General features: G+C 44.4%; 1 protein-coding gene and 1 long non-coding RNA gene across 4 annotated transcripts in view; one reads left to right on the top strand and one right to left on the bottom strand.

Annotated features, from left to right (window-relative positions):
- Positions 1-12,910: 12,910 nt before the first annotated feature.
- LOC307212945 lies at positions 12,911-13,828 on the bottom strand. Its single transcript, XR_013837269.1, has 3 exons — positions 13,757-13,828; positions 13,559-13,623; positions 12,911-12,987 (listed from the first exon to the last, which is right to left on the bottom strand). It is a non-coding gene; the product is annotated as an uncharacterized lncRNA (long non-coding RNA).
- A 101-nt stretch (positions 13,829-13,929) lies between these two features.
- Positions 13,930-25,693, top strand: part of BDKRB2 (bradykinin receptor B2) — a 28,029-nt gene continuing 16,265 nt past the window's right edge. The window contains exon 1 of one of the 3 annotated variants that reach the window (XM_079949350.1): positions 13,930-14,053. The gene's annotated coding sequence lies outside the window, so the exon portion shown is untranslated. Of the gene's footprint in view, positions 14,054-17,419; positions 17,494-25,693 lie in introns of those variants that run through there. The other 2 variants (XM_079949351.1, XM_079949352.1) reach the window with 2 other exon arrangements.

The raw sequence follows: 25,693 nt of genomic DNA, 5'->3' as shown, positions 1-25,693 counted from the left end.
GCAGCTGCTTTTGAGTTTCATGCAAGGGCAAGAAATGGTTAGTCTACATGTAATGTTTTTCACTGCCAGGAAGAGGGAGAGGCATTTGTGGGTTTCTCCCAGATAAAACCCATTTATCTGGGAGTAATGGGCGGCTGTCATTGAGTAATCTGGATCATTTTCTAGGGAGCCTTGTATACCCCCTTCCAGCAACTCCTGCAGCCAAGCTGGTGCCAGTCATATTGCTCCCTTTCCTTGGGACCGCATCAGTGAGTCCGAGAGGGGGGTCTTGTCACTGGGCAGCCCAGGAACCCCATACACAATGCCCAGGCTTGTGCCCTGGGGAGATCACTTCAGTGTTGCTAACCCAGCAGTTTGACTTCTTCACCCAAAGGTGCACTCCATTGTCTCTTGAGACAGATGGATGCCATCAACATGCCATTGGACCTACGCAATTGCATCTAAGTGGAGTTGGGAGTTTCCTGCACCAATTCTAGTCTTGTTTAAGAGAGGCAATACGAGTAAGAGCTCTTGGAACATAGGAAGCTGTCATATACCAATTCAGACCATTGGTTCATCTCACTCAGTATTGTCAACATGGCCAGCAGTGGTTCTCTAGGGTATCAGTCAGGGCATCTTTCTCAGCCCTGGGGGAGCATTCTGCCCCTGAGCTACAGCTCTTCCCCTTCTTACTTAGCTTCCTGACTGGCATGTCCTCCAAGCTTTCCATGAAAATTCCCACCCAGAGATATTAATGTTTGCATATTACCTGTACATTACTGTCTTGATATAACAGATCTGGGGAACTTGTGGCCTTCCAGATGTTGACGAATGCCAATTCCTATGAGACCCAGCCATCATGTCCCATGACCAGGGCTGATAGGAGAATGAATCCATCAACATCAGGAGAACCACAGGTTCTCCAATTTCAGACACATGTGTACTATTTATAAGCAATGCTGTGTGCAAAACTGTATACTGATAAATCCGTTCCCAAGTACAACTGGTACACATGAAACATCTCTCTGATTCCCTGCCTTTCTTTCTCTTATGCTGGTTTTGAGCCATGAAAGCAGATGCAACAAGGCAGCACGACATTCCTTCTGCCTGATAACAGAGCACAAGAGCTCTCTTCCTTATAAAGTGTTGTCGTCTTAGGCAGCCTCCTGCATCACTCTGTCGCAAACCCAGATGAGTGTTTGACCATTAATAACTTGATAACCAAGCCAGCCTTGCCTTTCCACTGTAGCTCAGAAACATTGGCAGGACCCAAGTAAGGCAACATTTATTTATTGGGTGCAACCGTGAACCAAGCGACGAACATCTTACAGTGTTCTTTGCTTGAGGAATTTCCCCCGACACAGATTTAAATCTTACTAATTTTATTAGATACAAGCGAAAGAAATGGCACCGAGCTTGTTTAAAGGGCTTCGGGCCAGACACTCCACACTCCATTACGCTGCACAGCTCAGTGGAATTCATCTGAGCTATGCCAGTGTAAAATTGATCCAACGGAGAGGAAAATCAGGCCTGTTAACAACCATTCCTCATTAAGAATTTCTCTTTCCTGGGTTGAACAGTAGGGGAGAATCTCGGCTTGTGCAAACGGGTCTCTTTCTGCTGTGGTGAGGTTTCACAGGAAAATGAAATAGGAAGGGACTGAGGTAATTTTTTTTGCCAAGGAACAAGAATGGGGCCTCCACTCCCCTTTCCCCTCAACCATTAAACAGAACTAACTTGCCTCAAGCCAAGAATGTCCCCAACTCCATGACCTTCCAACTTGTATGTCTAAATACCCTTGTATTTCTGAATTAATGTGTCCTGATCTGCCTGAATAGTTTCCTAGTCTTTCCTGTATGGTTGGCAGGTTGCAAACTAAATGAAAAAATAATGTGCATTTATCTTTAAAAGGAATCGATGGCACAAGTGATGAGATAGCTACGGCTGCTGGGTTTGTACCTTCTAACTGAAGTCCTTGTTCTGCAGTCAAATTGGCCCTGGTGAGTCACACTGATGCCATGCATGGTCCCCCCACCCCCACCCTCAACTGGTCTCTGGATGTGTGATTCAAGGAAAGGCATTGAAAGACATTTTCTAAAAGGCCACAGAATTTCCTGCACAGGAAAGGAAGTGAAGGAGATGGATGGATGGATGGATGGATGGATGGATGGATGGATAGCAGAAAGATAGCAGATGATGATGATAGATAGATAGCTAGATGATAGATAGATAGATAGATAGATAGATAGATGATAGATAGATAGATAGAAGATAGATAGATAGATAGATAGATAGATAGATAGATAGAAGATAGATAGATAGATAGATAGATAGATAGATAGATAGATAGATAGATGATAGATAGATAGATAGATAGATAGATAGATAGATAGATAGATAGAGATAGATAGATGATAGGTAGATGATAGATAGATGATAGATAGATGATAGATTAGATAGATGATAGATATATAGATAATGATAGATAGATGATAGATAGATAGATAGATAGATAGATAGATAGATAGATAGATAGACGATAGATCTAGATAGATACCAAATCTTGAGGGGCCACACCTTGTTGGGCCTCTCCACAGTGGAGGCATTTCATAGGTGGGCCTTAAACTTGATTGAAATGGATCCTGATTGTACCAATCTGTACCATGCAGAGAAACTATCTGCTTATTTTTTGTTACTCCATTTTTAATTTTCCAGCTTGTGCTAAAGGCAGACAGTGCTTCTTCCACTCCCATTATGCATTTCCCTTCCTGCACCATATTTAGCATAAAACCTACCCTGCTCTTAAAGTGAAAGTGTGCGCAAGCACATGCACACACACACACACACAGAGAGAGAGAGAGAGAGAGAGAGAGAGAGAGAGAGAGAGAGAGTACCCAGTTCTGTGTCATTAATTAAAAGTCGTGTGATGTTGATGGAAACAGTTCTGATTTGTCTAGAACCATAGAACCACAGAACAGTTGAATTGGAAGGGACCCCAAGGGTCATCCAGCCCAACCCTCTGCAATACTTATGATTTTTCTTAATGAAGAAGCCACAGGAGCCAGCTTTTAATACACTCCTTAGAAACTTCCACAATCAAGCAGTATATAAGCAGCTGCGGTAAATAAAAAATAAGTAAATTAGTCTCAATGTGCACAAACTATGCACATTTAAAGCAACAGATGTGGCCAGTTCCCACAGCACACACTTGCTCAGTCTCAGCGGATGTGAAGGAAGCCCTGGAGAAAGACTGGCCTTCCATCGGACGTGTCTGAACAGACCTGAAAGGAGTTGATGTGCCCTTTCCACTTGGGTCAACAATATTCAGATGCAGGAAAAGGAACATAAAACAGACCCAGATAGGCTATATCAGGGAAGTCCTGGTCGATCGTGTGATCCTGATTGATGGCCCCCCCAAAAAATATCACCAATCTTGGGGGTCTCCCTCCCCCCAAAAAGTTCAACTTTGGTCAATACAATGGGTAGATCACTGCCAGTTGTTTCTTTTAGTGGGAGTAGATCACAGTCTCTTTGAAGTTGGACATCCCTGGGCTATATAATGCCATCATCCACCATCATTTTATTATTCAGGCTGAGCAACAGGAAAGAAATGTTACTGAAACCTTCACTTTCTACCTTGTGTCAGTTCCGCTTCAATGTAGGCTGCCACCCTTTCTAGTTAGCGCTCTCTCTGTGCTATATAGTCTGCCAGTTTCCCCACAGGGATAAGCAGGAAGAAAATCAAACTGAGACTGAAGTCTTCTAGTGAGTGGGAGAGACACTATAATCCCACTGCTACCCGATTCCTCCTGGATTCTGCCAGCACTGAATTTCCATGGTGCCCACTGTTTCTGTACTCTGCAAGTGGGTGGTACATTTTTACAAGGCCCGTAGAGTAGTTGGTTCCAGTTATTAATCATGACTGTGGATTTCCACAACAACAACAATCAAATGCCCCTTAAAGATGAGCTTTTAGTAAACTCATTAAATCATCAGTGATGGCAAAAATTTCCATATTTGGTGGTGCATTGGGAAGGATAAATAATGCATCAATTTCTCGACAGGCAAGGGCCCATCAGCTACTTGCGTGCAAACTTGCTGCCAAATATATACAGAACATTTCAAAGGAGACTGGGTCATGTCATGTAACGGTTCCCACCTGTGTGATTTCACTAGGAAAATCGGTGCCAGAACTCATCATGAACTCGCTCTCTTAGAATGGCCATGGTGGCCACCTGAGAGGTGCCGGAGCTGAGTTCTGGTGAGTTCCAGCTGAAAGAAAGCTCTGCTTCCCACATACTGGGCAGTGTTGGGGTTACAGAGTGCTTACTTAACATATTCAGAATCTATGGCTTCCACAATGTCATAGAATCATAGAACTAAAGTTGGAAGCACAATTCAAAGTGTTGGTGCTGGCCTTTAAAGCCCTAAATGGCCTCGGTCCAGTATACCTGAAGGAGCGTCTCCACCTCCATCGTTCAGCCCGGACACTGAGGTCCAGCGCCGAGGGCCTTCTGGCAGTTCCCTTGTTGCGAGAAGCCAAGTTACAGGGTACCAGGCAGAGGGCCTTCTTGGTAGTGGCACCCACCCTGCAGAACGCCCACCCATCAGATGTCAAAGAGAAAAATAACTACCAAACTTTTAGAAGACATCTGAAGGCAGCCCTGTTTAGGGAAGCTTTTAATGTTTAATAGGTTATTTTATTTTAGTGTTTTGTTGGAAGCCGCCCAGAGTGGCTGAGGAAACCCAGCCAGATTGGCGGGGTATAAATAATAAATTATTATTGTCGTTGTTGTTGTTATGGCTGATAGGTGTGGTAAACCAGTTGATGACTGTTAATGACTGCAATTAGTCCTACAGGAAAAAGCAAGGGATAGTATGCAGATGACCAAAAATAGCTTTAGCATGTATAATGAGACAAGAATCCAATATCTCTATTCAGACCCGGTCTCTCCATAGTTTTCAGTTTAGTAATAAGTTGTAATTCAGCAACTTCTCTTATAAAGACTTGAAAGAGAAGTTGCTGAATTACAAACTTAGTTGGTCTCTGAGGTGCTACTGGACAATTTTTTAATATGTTTTAAATTTCTTTATTGAGATTCCTGCATTGCAGGGGTGGACTAGATGATCCCCTTGGGATCCCGCCCAACTCTCCAATTCTAGGATTCTCCATTTACCTACCGAAAGCTTTTCTGTGTTCAGGCTAAAAAGATCGCTGCAATTTGATTCACTCAGGAAGCCTTTAACCGGAAAACAAGGGTCCTGCATGTGTAAAAACAGATGTTGAACAAGTACAGCAATAATTGAATTTATTTTCTTTTTCTTTTCCTTTATTTAGGGCCTCTGGTAAAAAAATATAAAAGTGGAAGCAAATTTGCTTCCTAGTCCTTCATTATCTAGAGCCTGTTGCTGTTGTGCATTGCCATTAATCTAAATGGGATATGGAAGATGGTATCTTGACCTGTATGAGCAGAATAAACATGAGGCTCGCCTGGGGGAATACTCTTTTTTCCAATCCCCTGTGCTCTCTCCATTATTTTTGGAGATAAAAAAGGAAGCTTGTCATTCTTCTTGACCTTATTTTTTACTGTTTCCTACACAGAAGTCTCCTCAGCAGCCTTGCCTCTGCAATACAGGAATCTTGCCTTCAGCACATCCCATGTCTTGATAATAATTAAGAGTTGGAGTGGTTCAGTTAGGGTTTTAATGCAATTAAAATATGTGAATTGAAACACAGCCATCTCTCGAAATTCCCATTTCTCTGAATCCTGCAATTCAATATAGGAAAATGCACATATTTGGGGGAAGCATGCAGAAATTCATCTCTTAGTGAAAATAACATGCAAAAATACATGAGGAAATTGATTGTAGAAATGTGTGTGTTGGGGAAAATATGCACCAAAATGCATATTTTTCAAGGGGACTTCTAAAAGAAAATCACAAACTGATGTGGAAATGTGATGAACTAAAGATTGGAAAAGTGAAGAATGGAGAGAAATAAAAGTGGACAGATCCGCCCAACTCTAATAACAGCAGACACTTTCACTAGCATGTGTGTGGAGCTAAAGTGACAACGTGCTTGATGTCTAAATTTCTCCATAATTCTCAGTACCAAGACCCATGAATACATCACTTATAATGAATTACATGGTCAGGACTCCTTGACTTTGGCCTGGCAATAATAAATGTCTCCTACATCTATGTCATCTGAGTTTTGCAGCCCAGTGTTTCTGACTCATCCTGTTCAAGAAGTTTGAGAAGCATTTTGAGTGAAGAATGGAAGGCCGTGGATGCAAACTGAAGAATCACTCCCTCAGGCTAGTTGCCACAGCTATGCGCAAGGCATTCAACCTCTCGGAAGCAGTGGAAACAGTCGACCCGCCATAAGTGTTCCAGCAGGATTCAGAAAACAACCTCTTTCCTTTGGCAAATTTCCAAAGAAGCACGCCATTTTCAGGCTGTTTTCAGCTGCCTTCTCTCATCTCCCCTGGCAACAGTGATGGGGAAAACAAAATTATCCAGAGACTACTTGGAATACTCTTTGCCTGGAGGGACCATGAAAGGGAGGGGGGTTGTTTCCTGACTTTGAAATTCTTGTTGAAGACCAAGAAGGAAGGAAACGAAGGATGCTTCCTCTGCTTGACAATCCAAGAGTTTCAGAGTCATCCCAAAGCTGGCATGGACTTAGACTCAGGTGTATAATTAAAGTCTTGTTTACTTTTAAAACACACAGTAAGTATCAGGAAGCAAGAGGCGGGGGGTAAGGGTTCTTTCGACTGAACTTTCTCAAGGAGACAATGAAAGACACTGCAGACATGAGACATGCCCTGGGCTGATCAGGTAGGAAGAACAAGCAAGCATCTGGCTCTCTTGTTGTACGTACCTTCCAGTGTCATCAGCTTACCATTTCTTGGCAAGGGCACATACTCGTTTTTGCCTCCTTTCCCCAACTCCCCCCATTCCTATAGCAACACACACATTTAAATTTGCTCATGTGGGCGATTATAAAAAATAAGATTCAAAAGTGACAAGAAACAGGAGTTTCTTCTGGGTGGATCTCTCTATGGAAAGCAATGGGCTAAAAACTGAGGAAAGTGAGGAACAGTTAGCACAGCTGCTCCGAATACAAGTTTTCATCGCTTGAAGGATGGACTGCTTCTAGCCATATCCACCCCCATCAACTGCCCTTGGAAAAACTGGGACATCCCATTTTTCCCTTGCGAGAGTATGGCAGCCATTTTGTATGAAGCGATTTTGGACCGAGATCTCTCGTTGAAAAAAGCCCAGTGTTTTGTATTGATTGATGTTTTCTTTTTTCTTTGGTGTGAGTTGTTTATTTTTGTTTTTCTTTTTTGTGTGTGATTTGGTTATAGAAAATGAATAAAAAAATGTAAAAAAGAAAATAAAGAAAAAAACTTTGTCGGGGTCTACAATCTCATGCAGTGCCCCCAAATACAATTTTGTGTGTGTGTGGCATGTCTGAAAAAACACTTTTTCTGAGACCATGATCTCATGTGGGTCACGTGACTCATGCAGGATTTTGGACCTGGAAGATGGCATCCCAGATTTGGGCCACATCGTGTTGGAGGGTATGCCATATCTAGTCATGACTCTTATACCAGAGGTATCCAAAATGGTGCTCTCAAGATACTCCCAGAATCCCTGACCATTGACCATGCTGACAGGAGCAGATAAGAGCTGTTTTCCAGGAACATCAGGCAGGTGCCATGTTCACTACCTCTGAGAACATGTGCTTGCCACCAGGCTATGACCTCTGCCTGCAATTCTGCATGGTCAAGGACCTTAAGGATGTAACATAAGACGAGCCCAACTAGATCAGACCTATGGCCTATCTAGACCAGATGCCTGTGAGAAGCTCACAAGCTTTGGCCTGTTCCTCACAATTGCTTCCCAGCAACCAATAGATGTTTGGCCCTCACCATGATCATCCAAGCTGGAATAAACAAATGTTACTTCTTCAGGTCACATTGTAGAGAAATTCTTCATGCAGTTCCAGAGAGGTAGCCATGTTGATTACATGGTCAGACTCTGCAAGTGTTCCTATTTCCCAGGGACAGAACTGTATGTACAGAAGCCGTTCCGGTTTCTGATTTGATCTTAGACAGTCCCGCATTTCCTTAGGACGTCCCTGTTTTCATTGGAGAAAGCCACTTCCGAGCTTGGGAGGAGGTGGGATTGCGGGCTTCACGCCCACCCCACGTGCGCGGGGGCTGTTTCCAACCCCCGCGAGATCCAGGGGAATCCTCGGCCACATCATTCTCCCCGCCAGCCAATCGGCTGGCTGGGGTAGGGGGCATGGTTCATCCTATTTAGAGTTGGCACGGCCGAGGCTCCCCCTCTTTGCATCCGCGCCAGCTCGAGTGGCGGTTAGGCATTGGCAAGGGAGGGTTAAGTGTACGTGAGGGGGGGAGGGAAGCGCCATCGCCTCCCCCCACAGAAAAAGGGTAGACCGATAAAGGACTCCGGGGGGCGTGGCGCTGTCCGAAGCCTATGGAGGTGAGGGCCCAAGGCACGCCCCCAAGCAGTGACTCCGGGGGAGTTCCTAGTTGATGTGCCTCAGCAGGACTCCCTCTACTGGTGGTTAACCCTTGCTGGTCTTCATGCAATCGGGCTGAAGCCGGCTAGTCGATAGGGGCTAATGCCCAAGCCAATACCGCTCATTCCTGTAATCAATAAAGTTGTGGCCTATTTTGCCCATTAACCTTCATTCTTGGTGTCCTGTGTCTTTATTTCTTCCTGGGAGGAGGCAGGAACTCGCCACGCAAATGTTGGAGGGTATGTACGGTACATAGTTAAACTATGGAACTCACCATAGCTGTCAACGTTTCCCTTTTTTAAAAGGAAATTCCCTTATTCCGAATAGGATTCCTCACAAGAAAAGTTGACAGCTATAGAACTCACCCCCACAGGATGCAGTGATAGCTACCAACTTGGATGTCTTTAGAAGAGAATTGGACTAATTTGTGGAGGACAAGGCTATCAACAGCTTCTAATCACAATGGCTGTGTTCTTCGTAGACTGTCAGAGGCATCGTGCCTCTGAAGACTAATTTCTGGGAATCGCAAGTGCTGTTGTGCTCAGGTCCAGAATGCAGGCTTCCCCCAGACATCTGGTCAGTCACTGCGAGGACAGAATGCTTAACTGGATAGATCACTGGTCGGATCCAACAAGCTCATCCTATGTTTCCATGAAGTCCTGTGTCATGGTAAATAAATGTGTTCATCTTTCAGGTGACGCAAGACTCTTGGTTGCTTTTGCTTCTTTATGCCTACTTCTTATTCCTTTATTATTATTTTGAAGGTCCAAAGTGCACAGTACTGGCTACGATGAGATAATGTCTCATAGAAAATATTACCGCATCCGCTGCTGTTAGACAAATAGTGGTTGATATTCTACTAATAAGGCTTACTAACAATTTGGAAGTGTGTGTTAGGGACCAGTGCTGAAATGCATCTGACAGTCCACTGGATGTGCATCACCGGATGTCCACAGATGTCCTTCGTGCCCCCAGGAGAATCCTAATAGCCCTATCAATATGAGACAAATGGACTCTGAAGTCGCCTGCCATGTGTTCCCACACTTAATAAGCTGTGAAACCTACTTTCGCAATGCCAAAAGGAATTAATGGATCTGCCATGACAACCTCTCGAAGCTTTTAAGAAGGCAAGCCCTTTTTCTTTTTTTAACTTGTGGAATGTAGAGAAAGATAGAACCAGTCAGAGGAGAGATGTGTCTGAATAACTGAGATTGCAGTGATTGAGGGCCGGGGATTGCACAGTTGGCTTACCTTCCTGGCACGGAATGGAACAGTTATCAAATTCCGAAAGGATTAGACCCTTTGGCTAAACAAGCAAGTGGGATATTCCAAAGGGGTAAGGCTACAATTTCCCCATTACTTTGTTTAGAAAGAAAGAAGAAAAAGAACAATACATCAGTACAGAGGTGCATCTGGTGCCTTCATTATACAGTTTTTAGTGAATGCTGAAGACACACCTTTTTATTCTGACTTTTAACACTTGAGGTTAAAACGTGATGTTTCTAAGACCCACCTGCCTCCTTTTTGTGGTTGTGAGTTGCTTTGAATTGTTTTTAATATTCTTTTTATTGCTGTATCCCACCCTGAGACCATACAGTGAAAGACTGGTAATTAATTGCTGAGTAATAGATCTACAGATTATGATCTGTACAAATGAAGCTATTCAACAAACTAAAGCAATTTGCACCATTGATAAAAGATATCCATCAATTGTTTAATAATATATATTTTCGTATCCCACCTTTTCCTCCAAGGAGCTCGAAGGTGGCCTACATGGTTCTCCCTCTCCTTATTCAATCTCCACAACAACCCTGTGAGGTAGGTTAAGCTGAGAGATAGTGAATTGCCCAAGGTCACCCCATGACCTTCATGACCGGGTGCAGATTTGAATCCTGGTTGCCTAGGTTCTAATCCAACATTCAGTGGCATCTTTGCACATTAACTTGAGACATTCCCAGAGTCCTTTGGAGAGTCCTTACTCTTCTTGGCTCAGTTGTAAATGGATTTGACTAGTTTCACCAGCTTAGCCATAGGGATTCAGTCCACCATAATCAATAGCTGCCATTACCTTGTCTGAGATATAGCATAGGGCAAGTCTGGGATTGCTATAGAAACAATGCACATCTAGGATAAGCCAAATATCTAGAAATGACAGCTGCATTCAGTTTTGCCCCTAGAACTGGACACCACTTGGCCAACAGAAAAACTGTATATCAGGTCCTCCCTTAAAGAGGGCACGTATTGCGGTGAGACCTGGACCACCGACACCCTATACTGTGGGTGGGAACATTTGGTAAGCCACAACACCCAATTGGTAGGTTCCTCGAAGCTGGGTACAATCTGGCCAATGGGATGCAGTCCAAACGGTTCAATGCACGTGACCCAGAGCTTCCTCTTTCAGCACGTGCATTCAGAACACCCACCCACCTCTCCCTAATTTTAGGGCATTGTGCGCTTGACCTTGCTATGCCGTTGTGTGTCGTCTGTCGTTGGGACAGGGGCACGGCAGGAATTTCCCCCACTTGGCTGATTGGCTGTTGCCATTTGGGTTTCACCTGCCACGTAGCAAATCATCACAACTTGTAAGGTTGCGGATAGGCTCTGGTTCAGGTGATAGGGATGGGAGAACACTTTTGCCATCCCTATGTGAAGGGTATTCCGTTAAAAGAATCCAGGGACTCAATGGTTTTGTCAACCCCTGTGAGGGGGTTGTGCCCGTGCCTGAGTTCAGGGGGACATTTGGGTGGAGGAGTTAGCTCGTTCCCGGCTTTCCGCTCATCCAGGTGTTCACCCTTGGCTGACCTATGCTAGTGCCCTGGGTCAGTGCTACCTGCATGGCAGGGAGCTAGTCGAACCAGAGCCTATGCAACCAGTCACTTTCTGTAATCAATAAAGTTGTGACCTAAATTCTGCCAAAAACCAAACCAAAAATTTGAGTCAAGTGTGAATTTATTTGGGGGGGAGGTTTCTGGGTCTGAACACGCAATTAATTTTGGCAATTTAGCACAGAGATTCCTATCTCTCATACAGGGAAACATTAATTCAGAGCTGCAGATGCACATAGCTGAATTGGGGCCTTTTGCTTGTTGCAGTCAGTAGTCCAAACTACTAATCTATGATGCTTCAACTCCACAAAGGTTGGTATTGCCTTTCTCAATTATCAACATGTTTGAAACGTTTCTATGATGCTTGCCAGAGGAGTGGAAGTTGAAGGCAACTTTGGCAAGAGTTTGTTTCCTATGGAGGAAAGCACTGTGGAGATGTTTGTTGTCTTTATAATAATCTGTCTATCTCTGCACATGGACAGAATGAGAACAGAAACGTCAAGAGTCCAATAGCAAACACAGCTGGCTCTGAAACAATTCAGGTTCCTTCAAATCCAATGGGCTTTTTGGAGTCTAGCAGGAAGTCTAGGTGTGCTGAAACAAGCACACGGGGTTTTCCTATTTATAGGCAAAAAGTGGAGAGAGGAGTCAACATTAAATAAGGGGAAATGGATCTTGTTGCACCCCTGCCCACCAGCTCTTAAGAATTTGTAAGTGTGGTGCATTTAGGTAATTTTAGACAGTGGTCTTCATGGTCTCATTGTGTGTAGTTCTTCACTCACTTCAATATGTAACAAAACAGCCATGCAGCACTGGGGGGCGGGGAATGACTCCTGCTCAATCTGTTGAGTGTGGCCCTGGCCGTTCACCCAAAAGCCCTGCCCCAAAGGCACTGCCGTTGTAACCCTCACCTCCAGATGATGGACTACAGCTCCCATCATACCCAGCATAGCCAATGGTCAGGAGCAGAAGTTCAGAAACAGCTACAGGACAGGATGGTGGCAACACCTGGTCTATAGCAAAGCCTAAAAGAAAACCCATTTCTACCATTTACGTAACACAGCAGCATGGCTCCCAAGACCACCGTATGCCATAAAGGATTTTTATGTCAACATCACATAATAATGCTTAGTTTTTCAAACTGAAGCTCAATTTTGTGAAGGTTTTTTTAAAAAACCCAAAAACCAAACTAGAAGCCCCATCCTACTATCTACTAAGAAGTAAGTCCCACTATTTCAGTGGGGCTTAGCTAGTCTAAATTAGTTGACCTTACTTAAATATTGTTGAAATTAATGGAACAGGTCAGTCACAACTTAGGCTGAAGCAAAAGGGAACGGGAACAGTTCCCTCTCCTCAGGAAAGAACGCCTCCCTTTCAGAATTCCCTCCCTGCAGACTGACTTATTTATTTATTAGATCTGAATACCACCCATCTGCAAACCACCAGATAAAAGCACAAATAAATGGTAACAGGAACAACGAAACAATAACCCAGGGCAGAAAGCGTTCATACCTTCAGCATGTTTTGCCCTCACTCTCAATGAGCTTTGCCTCGTCATAAAGCCAAATCTGATGCCATAGCAACCTTATACTATTCACGGGATCCCTGACAGGCTGGGAATACTATCTGTAGAAGGAAGATACAGTTTTTTAAACAAAAACAAAAAACACAACAGTGTCAAAGCAAGTACTGAGGGTTAGTGAACAGCATCTTAAGCAGTCAAGGGAGGGAATTGAACACCTGACCAGGGCCAGCCCTGTCATTAGATGATGTGAGGCAGCTGCTTCAAGGCGGCAAATGTTGGGGGTCAAGAAGCAGCAATGAGGTACTGAAGGATGGAGCCGTGTGTGCTGCGCAGTCTGTTTCCATTTTCCTATACCAGCTGCTGTTTACAGCTCACTGCCCTATTGCCAAAACTGAAGTGAGAATTAGCTGACTGTCCAATTGGCTTCTGTACATTTACTGGGAGTGGCAGGGGGTATCTTGACCAAAATGCCTTAGGTTGGCCCTGCTCCTGGAAAGGTAAAAGGTAAAGGACCCCTGGACGGTTAAGTCCAGTCAAAGGCGACGATGAGGTGTGGGGCTCATCAGTCGTGCTGGCCACATGACCTGGAAAGCTGTCTGTGGACAAACTCCTAAAAATAAGCCCTCCCTTTAGCACACACACCAACTGCAAACTTTATATTGTTCCACTGACCTGGGTATCACTGGTTTTCTATGGGCATGGTCTAAAAAGCGAAATTGGCCACCTTTATGTTTTTCCTGAGAAAAGAAAGAGTTACATTTAAGTCTGTCTGGAAAACCACAGTGAAAAAGATGCTTGCATAAATAAAGATTTTTATTATTATCTTCTGCTTTAAATTTTTTTTTTTACAAAAATCACGTCAGAGCATACTTAGTCCAGCACAGTGAAGTGACCATACTGGGCTGCCAAATTAGTTTATCAACATCCTGGGAGTGATTTGGGTGTTATTTATTCCTGCTATGAAGTCAAATGCCGGTGACTTCATCATGCCAAAAGCAGTTGCATTAAAAGGGGTGGGTGTGGAAGTGTGTAATAGTCTCAACGACAGAGGGAGCAGCTGCTTCAGTACTCTTCGGAAACCACAAGAAAACTCCTCAGAAACATTCACAAAGGCACTCCGCAGCCAGCCCCAGTGCTCCCAGAGCCACCCAAGTCTTTGCTAGAAAGGTATGTACTTCTGCTTTTCTCTGACTTCATAACTCTGTTAATGGTGGAATTTCCCCAAAAGTTTTCTTAGCTCCCGGTTGCAGTTACTAATGAACTTTTCTTTTTCTGTGTTACAAAAATTCTGCTTTATTTAGAAACATTGGAAGCTGTCTCATCCCAGGTTAGACCATGGGTCCATGATGTTTTCAGACAGGGAGCACTCTACCTGGAGATGGCAGGGATCAAACTGGAGACCTTGCGCATGCAAAGCAGATGCTGTACCACTGAGCTACAGCCTTTCCTCAGTGTGTCCCTTTGTTCCCAAAGGGCTTGTTATTTCTACTTACTGCATTGCAGTGGCAGGTTTTCTCAATGAATGCAATTACTTGTTGGGAGTCAACATGCACACAGACGCGCACACAGTCCCTTTGCCTCTGACACAATGGATGTGCACACACAGCTGATTTAAGTAGTATTAAAGTTAGGGTGCCAAGGCAGGACTTGCCAGTGGGTTACATAAATGTCCGAGGCATGGGTCACTAAAGTTACAGTTCTAAACACGATTGTAAAAGGCAGTGAGGCCCGCTGAACACAGGGGGACTTACTTCTGAGTAAGCATGCACAGGATTGCTCTGCTAGTTACTAAGAGGTGATTGGCTGGTGATGACAGCCAGTTTCAAGGAGTTGTGGACCCTTCATGTTTGGGATGATGCATGTAGAATGATGATCTTTAACTGCTGGATCAGGACCCATATGGGTTGTGCTTGCAGCATTGCCAGGACCATTTCCTTTTGTTGTCCTTTAGGTTTTCCTTTTTTTCAAATGAGAGAGACAAGAGGAGGAAAACAGAGAGATAAAAGTGTAAAAATAATTGAAGTGGCTCCCAAGTTGCAGGCTGGAAAGACAGATCCTAGCTTTGAAAAGGCTGCAGAAGACAGTTATGGTTATGAAAAGAAACAACAGTTGCGTGTGTAGGTCCCCAGGCCACCCCTCAAATAACTTCACACATAACACGTAATTTTAGTTTTGGTTTTTGGGCACTATTTTGGCCACAACTTTATTAAAACACAAAATCAGTGAGTGGTTGTTTAGACATTGGTTATGACTATCTGTCCCCCCGCCTGGGACAGAACTGACATCCCGAGGTCCGATCGGTAGCCAGTAGAAGAGAAAGTCAAACTGGGGGTGATTTGAGCTAAGCGTCGGACCCACGCCGCTCACCCCAGCAGCTCCCCGAAAGCTTGCCTGCCCGGTCCTATAACAAGGATTCCCATAACAGGGATTGGGCGGCCCTGGTCCCATAACAGGGATTGGACGAAATCATGGCAAGCCCCAGGATTCCTTTAACGGAATTCCCTTCAGCGCAATAGGAGGGGCAGGCACCGCCTGAACCCCTCCACCACCAGCATATTATAACCAATGCCTAACCGCAACCTTACAAGTTGTGACGAATTGCTGAGTAGTAGGCAAAAACCAAATGGCACAGCCAATCACCAAATGGCAAAATTCCTACTAGGCCCCTGCTCCAAGGCAGATGACCCCATGACAGGCAAAGCAGGGTCAACCGGAAAGAGGGCGGGCGGGCGGGTGATCCGATGCACTCTGCAAAGAGAAAGAGAAACCAGAGTGCACCAATATTTAAAGACTATGGTCCCTCCCACCCAATTTGCAACATAGAATTTGCCCCAGCAACCCGGTTACCCAATCATGATGCCAGGCAACAATTATTAACCTGCCTGGCAACAAGAGGCCTGGCCTGGTGGCCCACACCGCAACACGTGCTCTCATTTATTGGAGAACACGCTTTATCTGGTTCCTAGTGCAATTGCTTGTTGTAGGAAATGTGACATAGGGAGTAGACAGGAGCGGAAATACCCTAGCGTGCGTACTTGGGAGTAAGTCTCGTTGACCTCACTGGAACTTAGCTCTGAATAAAAATGCAAAAGAACATGTTATGAAACAAAGTGACAACTAGGTAGAGAACTTTATTTCTCCTTATATGCATACATAAATGTCTCTGGGCTGGTGGACTAATATGTTTTACTAATATATTTGCAAGTTGGCAATAGCACTAGTACATGTGTCTGAGCAGGTGAGCAACTAAATTTCATGAATATATTTGCAAGTTTGTAATAGTAGCAGCAGTACTACTACTAGTAGTATATGTGTCTGGGCAGGTGGGCTAATAAATTTTATGGAGTTTGCAGTTGTAGTAGTATTAATGGCAGGGGCAGTAGCAATAGCACTGGAACTCCAGACCACCACTTCATTGTTGCCATTTTCCAAGTGAGTATTTGCCTGCAGCATATGTGTTTTGTGCAGGGCAGCTGTGTGACAAATTACAGTGGTGCTTGCTCCCCAATGCAATCTGCAGAAACTGGTCCTACCTGGTTTCAGGACATTAGGTGTCCTGTGTGCTCTCCCCAAGTCCCATTCCTTAACTCATAATTCCCCTTCCCTGAATTGCAGTTGTGTTGGGACTCCTGCTTCTGAAAAATATTGCAATGCTAAGCTGTCTCCAAGCAGAGTTCCCCACAGTGATGATAGTACCAGTCTAGAAGAAGATAGTTCTAGGGAAGGAGATACTACCCATGCTGATCATACAAGTCACTTTGAATTGGTAGCCATCAATATGAGGTCATAAAATTCTCAGTGTGGCTTGCAGATAGCTGCTCACCTGCAGAAGTCTGGAAAGGCCATGAAATGTGTGTGCAAAGTAAAGGTAAAGGTAAAGGGATCCCTGACCATTAGGTCCAGTCGTGGCCGACTCTGGGGTTGCGGCGCTCATCTCGCTCTATAGGCCGAGGGAGCCGGCGTTTGTCCGCAGACAGCTTCCGGATCATGTGGCCAGCATGACTAAGCCGCTTCTGGCGAACCAGAGCAGGGCACGGAAATGCCGTTTACCTTCCCACCTATTTATCTACTTGCACTTTGATGTGCTTTCGAACTGCTAGGTTAGCAGGAGCAGGGATCGAGCAACGGGAACTCACCCCATCGCGGGGATTCAAACTGCCAACTTTCTGATTGGGAAGTCCTAGGCTCTGTGGTTTAACCCACAGTGCCACCCACGTCCCATGCAAAGTAGCATTTCCTTAAAAGATGGAGAACCTGTGGCCCTCCAGATGTTGTTGAACTCCAGCTCCCACCAGCATGGTCAATTGTCAGAATGGTAGGCATTGTAGTCCAACAGAGGGCCACAGGTTCTCTACTCCAGTTTTTAATTGCTAGAAGGGAAAACAAAATCAAACGAACAAAAATCCCACACTGATATAAAGAAATGGAAAGAGGGGGACACAGGGCCCATGAGACAAGATGAAGCAACCACCTCAGGCAACAGGGTCCACTGTGGGCAGCAGATCCTGATGTCAATCTCTTCTCTGTTCCTGATGTAGATCTTCCCTGCCCCTCATGTTCTTTGGTGGGGAGGCATCATTTTGGAGGTCCGCTTCAGGTACTGAAATGTCTTTGGCTGGCCTAGTGTGGGTGGGCATAAATACCCCATTAAATCTCTAATGCATGTTCAGCTGCAAAGAACCTATTAAGCTGCAAATAACCTTTTATGTAAGGGAAAAACTCCTACGTAAAAGCTTCTCTTTCCTGAGGGAATCTGCAGGAAGAAATAGATAGGGTTTGTTTTCCTGGCAGCTTTGTCTTCTATTGGGAGTATGGGAGATGTGCTCAAGCTTGATTACGAAAAGGATCATAGAACTGTAGAGTTAGTCCAATCCCCTGAAAAGCAACAATCACAGCTAAAGAATTCCATTTAAAATCCAACCTCTGCTTAAAAACCTCCAGTGGTGGAGGGTTCACCACCTTCCAAGGTGGTCCATTCTACTGGTCCCAACTGGGAGATTCTGGAATCAGACAGTTGATGAGAAGAAGGACCGTTTCAATTGACCTCAACTCTCACTGGAATACAAGTGGCAGCCTTATACCAGGCCAGAACATTGCTGCACCTAACTCAACACTGTCTGCATTGACTGGCTGTGGTTCTCCAGGGCTTCAGATGGGACTTTCATTGTCCTAGTTGAAGATACCAGGGCAGTGAAGTTAGGAGATTAGGTGGTATCCACCTAATCCATCAGTACAAGCATTTCAACTTGCACAACAAAGCAACATTTGTCCTGCGAGTTCCTCCAACCTTCTACAGCAGAGGACAGGGAGACGAGTGGGGGAAGTTCCATTGTACAAGTGGAAACTCTTCCATTGAATGAATGAGTTAGCTGGATACTGCTCTGTGTCTGCAAAACATGTGAGACATGGTCCATGCCACTGAGATATGGTCCTTATATTTAGTTATCTCTTCCCAAAGGTTTTGGTTTTTTTAAGCTGCAAAAACCCACTTTTATTCAAATTTCCAAAGGTAATTTTTAAACCACATGGAAACTGTGGGCAGGGGTAGGGGGGAAATTGTTTCACTTCACCCTTAAAGGCAAAGCTACTTAACTTGCACATTCCAAACCAATACATAAATTGAAACACAACCGTCTTTCGAAATTTCCACGTCGGTGAATTTTGCAGTGCAGGTCTCCAGCCAAGTAGTGTGTATAAAAATGCATATACTAAGATAAAATGTGCATAAAAATAAAAAATAGTAGGGAAAATATTAATAAACAAAAGTACATTATATTAGGGAAAATTTCTTTGCAAAAATGTATATAAGGCAAAATTTAATTTTAAAATTTATATATTGTGAGAAACTTCCATTGAAATGTCAATGGAGAGAGAGAGAGAGAGAGAGAGAGAGAGAGAGAGAGAGCTGTACACTGTCCTGAGATCTTTTGATAAAGGGTGGTATATAAATTGAATAAATTGTGTGTGTTCAGTTCTCCACATTTCTGCATCAGTTTGTAATATATATCACAAACAGATGTAGAAATGTGGAGCACTGAATAGTGGAAAAATGAGAAACGGAGAGCAACTGAAATTGACAGATTTGCCCAGTCCTAATGGTGGATGTTTTCTGATTTTGTTAGTTTCCAAAGACTGCTGAGGCACCTGCCATTAGGCCTTGCTTCCACTTCCTGTAGGTGGGCTCACTTGAGCTGTGTTCTTATTTCAGTCCCATTTGTATACTACCCATACAAATGTATCCCAGAGCAGTTCACAATGAGAATTTGCAAGTACTATACAGTCATACCTCAGGATGAATACGCTTCAGGTTAAGCATTTTCAGGTTGTGCTCCGCAGCGACCTGGAAGTAATGGAACGTGTAGCATGGGTTGTCAGCACCCAGGGCAAGGCAAGTAATTTGTGCCCCCTAACCCATGGATTTGCACCCCCTAACCCGTGGATTTGCGCCCCCTAACCCTAACCACCAGATGTTGCGCCCGGTGCGACCGGCCCCACCTGCACCCCCCATGCCACGCCACTCGCGCATGTGCAGACGCTCAAAATGACGTCACACACATGCATGGAAATGGTGAAACACGACCTGCGCATGTGCAGTCGTGCAGTCACGTGTTACATTCGCTTCAGGATGTGAACGTGGCTCCAGAATGGATCCTGTTCGCATCCAGAGGTACCTCTGTAATGCAATTAAACTACTGCAAAAAGCAGGGGTTAGCAAACTTTTTCAGCAGGGAGACCATCTGCGGGCCGGATTTAGAAAGCGATTGGGCCAGATCTGGCCCCAGGGCCTCAGTTTGCCTACCCATGGCATAAAGCATACTGTATTTTTTGCCCTATAGGGCGCACCGGCCCATAGGATGCACTTATTTTGGGGTGGGGGAATAAAGAAAAAAAATTATTATGCCCCCCGCCCATCCCCAAAGAGCAAAGAAGCCATGACAGCAAGAGGGATGGATCCCGCTCGCTGTCCTGGCTTCGTTTTTAGCCTAGGGGCTGGGGGTCCGAGAGCTTGCTTGCGGGGCTGGGGGCGGGGGAAGCCCGAGCTTTCCCCGACCCCAGCCCCCAGAACAGGCTGCTATCCGCAAGCCTTGCAAGCCTTGCGGAGTTCCCGCCGGGCTCCCCAGGCTTGCGGATAGCTTCCAGAAGCCTGGAGAGCGAGAGGGATCGGTGCGCACCGACGCCTCTCGCTCTCCAGGCTTCAGCGAAAGCCTGCATTCACCCCATAGGACGCACACACATTTCCCCTTCATTTTTGGAGGGGGAAAAGTGTGTCCTATAGGGCGAAAAATACGGTAGTTAAAATTAAAGCACTTTCCAAAGTCATCACAAGCCTCAGACCACAGAATGGGCAACTCAGTTACTGCCCTTTAGATACCCCGGTAATTTCCTTTCCCCTCTGATCTTAAAACGCCTGCAGCAGGAACACTTGACGCAATCAGCAAAAACATGTTTCATAAACACAGGAGGCAAAAAGTGCTGTTTTGGAAACCTCGGGTTGTGCCCTGGAAGCCTCTTCTCTTAATCCCAGATGTGAAGATGTAATGATAAGGAAGAGCACTTCCTATGTTCTCAAGTGTGGAAACGCCAGCAGGCCTAAGAGCATTCAGTGAAATTAGTGCCAACAAGTCTACTTTAACATCCCAGCAATGCAAGATACAGTAGTACCTCGGGTTAAGAACTTAATTCCTTCTGGAGGTCCGTTCTTAACCTGAACCTGTTCTTAACCTGAGGTACCACTTTAGCTAATGGGGCCTCCCGCTACCACCGCGCCGCCAGAGCACGATTTCTGTTCTCATCCTGAAGCAAAGTTCTTAACCCAGGTACTATTTCTGGGTTAGCAGAGTCTGTAACCTGAAGCGTCTGTAACCTGAGGTACCACTGTACTGAGACAGGTGGTAGGGATTACGCAAACTCAAGGACATTGTCTCCAGCAAAAGTAGCTCATTCACTTCAGTTGGCTGATCAATGAGCAGGCTGAGTGCTGCTGAGCTTACTTAGCGCCTTGCTGAGATTAATGATATTGGGGTAAATGATCTTACAATAATGAGAGCTTCTACCAGGTGTTTCACTCTGTAAAATAATAATAAAAAGTTGGATTTTCTGAGCCTGGGGGTCAGGGGGAACCCAGAAGTTGAGCAGGGAAAACATGGGAGCAGAATGTTTTGTAATAATAATAATAATAATAATAATAATAATAATAATAATAATGTACTGTTTTAGTGTTGTTAGCCGCCCTGAGCCCGGCTTCGGCTGGGGAGGGTGGGATATAAATAAAAATTATTATTATTATTATTATTAATAATAATAAAAATTTATTTATACCCCGCCCTCCCCGACCAGAGCCGGGCTCAGAGCGGCTAACACCAATAAAATCACAGTAAAAAACATGATAGGGGAAAAAGAAAAAAAGGAAAAAAACCAATTTAAAATACAGATTAAAATGCAATTTAAATTGCAGCCTCATTTTAAAAGTAGCCGATAAATCAAGACCATAAGGGGAGGGAAACATAAGGGTCAGACTGAGTCCAAACCAAAGGCCAGGCGGAACATCTCTGTCTTGCAGGCCCTGCAGAAAGATGTCAAGTCCTGCAGGGCCCTAGTCTCTTGTGACAAAACATTCCACCAAGTCGGGGCCAGTACTGAAAAGGCCCTGGCCCTAGTTGAGACCAATCTAACCACCTTGTGACCTTGCAATTGCCTCATGAAAAGTATGTGAATCTAGCATGGTTCTCTCCCCCCCCCCCCCGGCTGCCACCCGCATTGCTGCCACCCCCAAATGGCCAGTTTGGAAGCAGTCAAGTCTCTACAGCATCCAAGAAGCCTCTCCAAAGAAACTTGTTGATGAGACATCTCCATTCCTTTCTCCTCCATGCCAAACAAATGATGTCATGGTGACCTTAAGCACCTTCAATCAAATGTTTGCATTCTGGAAGTAACTGAAAATATAATCAATTATGCTTACAAGTGAGCCAGTCTTTCACCTGACCTAGGTAGCATTCACCAGTGAAAAAAGAAAATCTGGTTTACTTCGCTCTTATGCCCTTAACAGCAGCTTGACATGCAGAAATCAGCACATGAAGCTTCTAAATGCATGGACATAAACATTCTTACTTGGTGATATGTGCACATCAAGCAGCTATTAAAGACACGAGAAAAATACAAAAAATGGTCAACACCACCCCTTGGCAGATGTGTCCAAATACTTTCCCTAGATTCCAACTTTAGGCTCTTTGGAGAGTGTGGACTGCTAATGGGAGGCAATGTAATATTATCTGAGTGTAGAACCCAAACCATTGTCTTGGCTCTTTAGCAGAAAACATTGGGAGTTTTGCTCAGAAAGTTTGTTTTGGAGTTGAGGTGCTTCCAGGGCTGAAGCCTCTGAGCCATAACCAGGCTTCACACCTGTGTAAACCAATGAATGTAACCTTCTCCTTGAGATTACTAATGGGAGCTGAATACAATAGAGCCCCTCTGGTTAATGCTGGCCAGTGGAAGATGTCAAAGGACAGACAACATTCTTTCTCTTAGAGACTTTTACAGGCTGGTGTGTGTGACTTTAGGCAGGAAACAAGAGGCAGATGTTTGTTCTGCTTTTTGCCACAAGCTGCATCTCTCTGGCAGAAGAATGCAAGTTGTAACCAGAAAATTCTGCTTTGTCTACCTGACCACTCCATTCTCCACCTCCTGAAGGAGATTTTCCTATCTCTGGCTTTTAATTTCATGTGATGACTTATCAAGTAGCACTTATTTGGGGAGGAACAGCCTGCCACACTGGGGAAAATGCTCACAAAACTGCACTGAGAAGGGGCACGCTCCCTGCCAATTTCAGGCAATAAAGTGGTGTATCCTGCAAAAGAGAAAATGATGAGTTCCCCTGAACCTCGGCATAGCTCATTCCTCCTATGAAGCTGGTGATTAACAGCTTAGCTTGTAATGAGAAGCCTAATATGTGAAGCACCATCCATAAGTTGCTTCACTCTGTTCTGGCACCTCTCAGGTGGGCACCATTGCCATTCTAGGAGAATGAGGGAGGTGTTCATGCTGAGTTCCGGCACCTCTTTTTCTAGAAAAGTCGCACTGGTTCTAAGTATTAAAAAACAAAGCCCCAAGTTGCTTTTTTCCATTCTTTTTTACTCAGCTCACTCTTGAAAAAGCATGTTTTTTAAACCTTCAGAGCGTGTCTTTATCATGGACTGTTTCTAAAGCATGTTTTACAGTACAAAGTGCTTTACAGTCCTTGTTTCTGTTTGGCCTCCTTTACAGGGATGATACTTTGTATTTACTTCCTCAGGAGGAAATAGGTAAATCTCACTCCTCAACTGCTATAGTCTTGATAATTATCTGCCCCTCCTGTTGATTAAAAAAATCTGCAGGGTAACTATAGTAGGCCCTGACATTTGAGAAAAATTGAGACTTAAGGAAAATGGCAGTGGCTTCGCTTAGTGTTACATGCAGTCAGGACACATATGTGTTGCTATCCATCTGTGAAACTTGGAGCTCATTCCATTCACCAACTCTCCTGCCACTCCCCCCCCCAATTAAATCCCTAGAACTTTCCCTTCCCACCCAACTAAGTTCGCTTTTCAGCTTCCCAGCCTGATTTCTTCATGCAAATCCAGGATTGTGATGTGGCACTACAAAGCCTCCAATGGGGCATGCGTGATGACAGCCTTACATTTTTATGTATATAGGAAGATACACACACACATTCATTCATTCTCGTTTGTATTAGGGCAGGGGTCAAATCCAGCTCTATCAAGTGAAGCCACCAAGTTACCGTATTTTCCCGTGTATAAGACTAGGTTTTTTCCCTAAAAAATAATGTCAAAAATTAGGGGGCGTCTTATACTCTGTGCTACCTCCCCCCATTTTCTTAAATCTGAGCCCCCCAAAATAGGGGGCATCTTATAGATGGAAAAATACAGTATATGGCTTCACTAGGCGATGAAACAAATGTATGGAGGGCAAGGTTATAAGGATGACTATGTACTTCCTGAAGTATCAGAGGCAGCCTGCTGGGGAACAACAGCAGGAGAGGGCTGTTGTCTTCCCATCATCTTTGTGGGCTTCCCAGAAGCATCTAGTTGGCCACTGCAGGAAAGATGATGCTAGGCAGGCCTTTGGTCTAATCCAACAGGGCTCTCCTTATTTCCTTATCCTTGGTATCTGCAAAGGGTGAGTGAACTGCCTCTGCCTTTGGACACTCCCCGCTCCACCAGACATTAGAAATATATTAAATTGGATGACGTGAAGGGAAGCAAAATGGCAGGCAGACAAGTCCTACAAGTCACAGGGGAAATTGCCCTCTTTGATAAAGATCTCCGGCGCAGACAGACATTTTTCTGGCACACTGTCAGAAAGGTACGTTATGTGGTCATTTGGATGGCCACATAATTGTATTGTACAAGAAACCCACTGCCTACAGTATTCAATTTATCTTTTGAGCTAGTTGCATGGCAGCTTCATCAGACGATGCCAGTGGCATCTCTGCAGTTTACTGCTTCTTTCCTGATGCAGGCAAAAACTATTCTGCTTGTTAAAAAGAGATCAGGAATTATTTTCATCAGATGAAGCTGATGTTGCTTTCCATTAGGATCAAGACTGTTTTCTTCTTTTAAAAAAACAACCCCAGAAAAGACCCAGAAACATAAACAACCTAGTTTGAAGCATAGGCTCCTTTATTTTTCTTAGAGGTTTCTGAAATCCTTGCTGCAAAATAGTGAATGGTGTTGCATTCTGACCTACAGGCCTTCAATAACCTGATTGTAGGATTGCCTTTATACTGAATAAATCTAGTGGTACATGTAGTCCAATATTGTCTACATCAGAACTGCGGAGCCTCAGCAAGCATGGCCAGGGATGATGGCAGGTGTTGTCCCACAATACCTGGAAAGCATTGTGCTAAGAAAAGGCACCTTGGGAGCACTATGAATCTCGTCAACCCTTAAGATTATCTAAACCAGGCAAAGGCAAACTCAGTCCTCCAGATGTTTTGGGACTACAATTCCCATCATCCCTGACCACTGGTATCTTCCCTTTTTTTACATTTCCAGCATGTATTTGTACTAGTTCTATACATTCTTGCTAACTTACTAGGAGTCAAATACCACCGGTACATCATTTTCATATAATTTTCTTTCAGCGTACAACATGCCACAAATTTCAAATCTGTTTTCCATAACCTTTCCCAGTCTGCCATCTGGATATTATGTCCCAAATCCTTTGCCCAGTGTATCATTACAGATTTAACCTGTTCATCTTTCGTATAATAATAATATAATAATTTATTATTTGTACCCCGCCCATCTGGCTGGGTTTCCCCAGCCACTCTGGGCGGCTTCCATAAAAACCAAAAATACACTAAAATATCACAGATTAAAAACTTCCCTGAACAGGACTGCCTTAAGATGTCTTCTGAATGTCAGGTAGTTATTTATCGCTTTGACATCTGATGGGAGGGCGTTCCACAGGGCGGGTGCCACTACCGAGAAGGCCCTCTGCCTGGTTCCCTGTAGCTTTGCTTCTCGCAATGAGGGAACTGCCAGAAGGCCCTCGGCGCTGGACCTCAGCGTCCAGGCAAACTGTACATTTTCGGCAACAATTTAATGTTATTTTCTAACCACTCTTTAACTAAAGCCGTTCTTGTTATCCATCTTAAAAATATCATTTAATTGGTGAAACTGTAACCACTCTGTTAATAACTCCCTTATCTTGTCATAACTAGCTAGCTTCTACTTTCTTATCTTTACTGCCTTCCCTTGCCCTTAACCTTGAAAGTAATCGCGACTGCACACATGTTGTTTGGTCCTT

Source organism: Podarcis cretensis, assembly GCF_951804945.1.
Source record: "Podarcis cretensis genome assembly, chromosome: 1".
Taxonomy (NCBI): Eukaryota; Metazoa; Chordata; class Lepidosauria; order Squamata; family Lacertidae; genus Podarcis; species Podarcis cretensis.
Note: the sequence above shows the minus strand (reverse complement) of the source record. Positions and strands in the feature narration are given on the sequence as shown.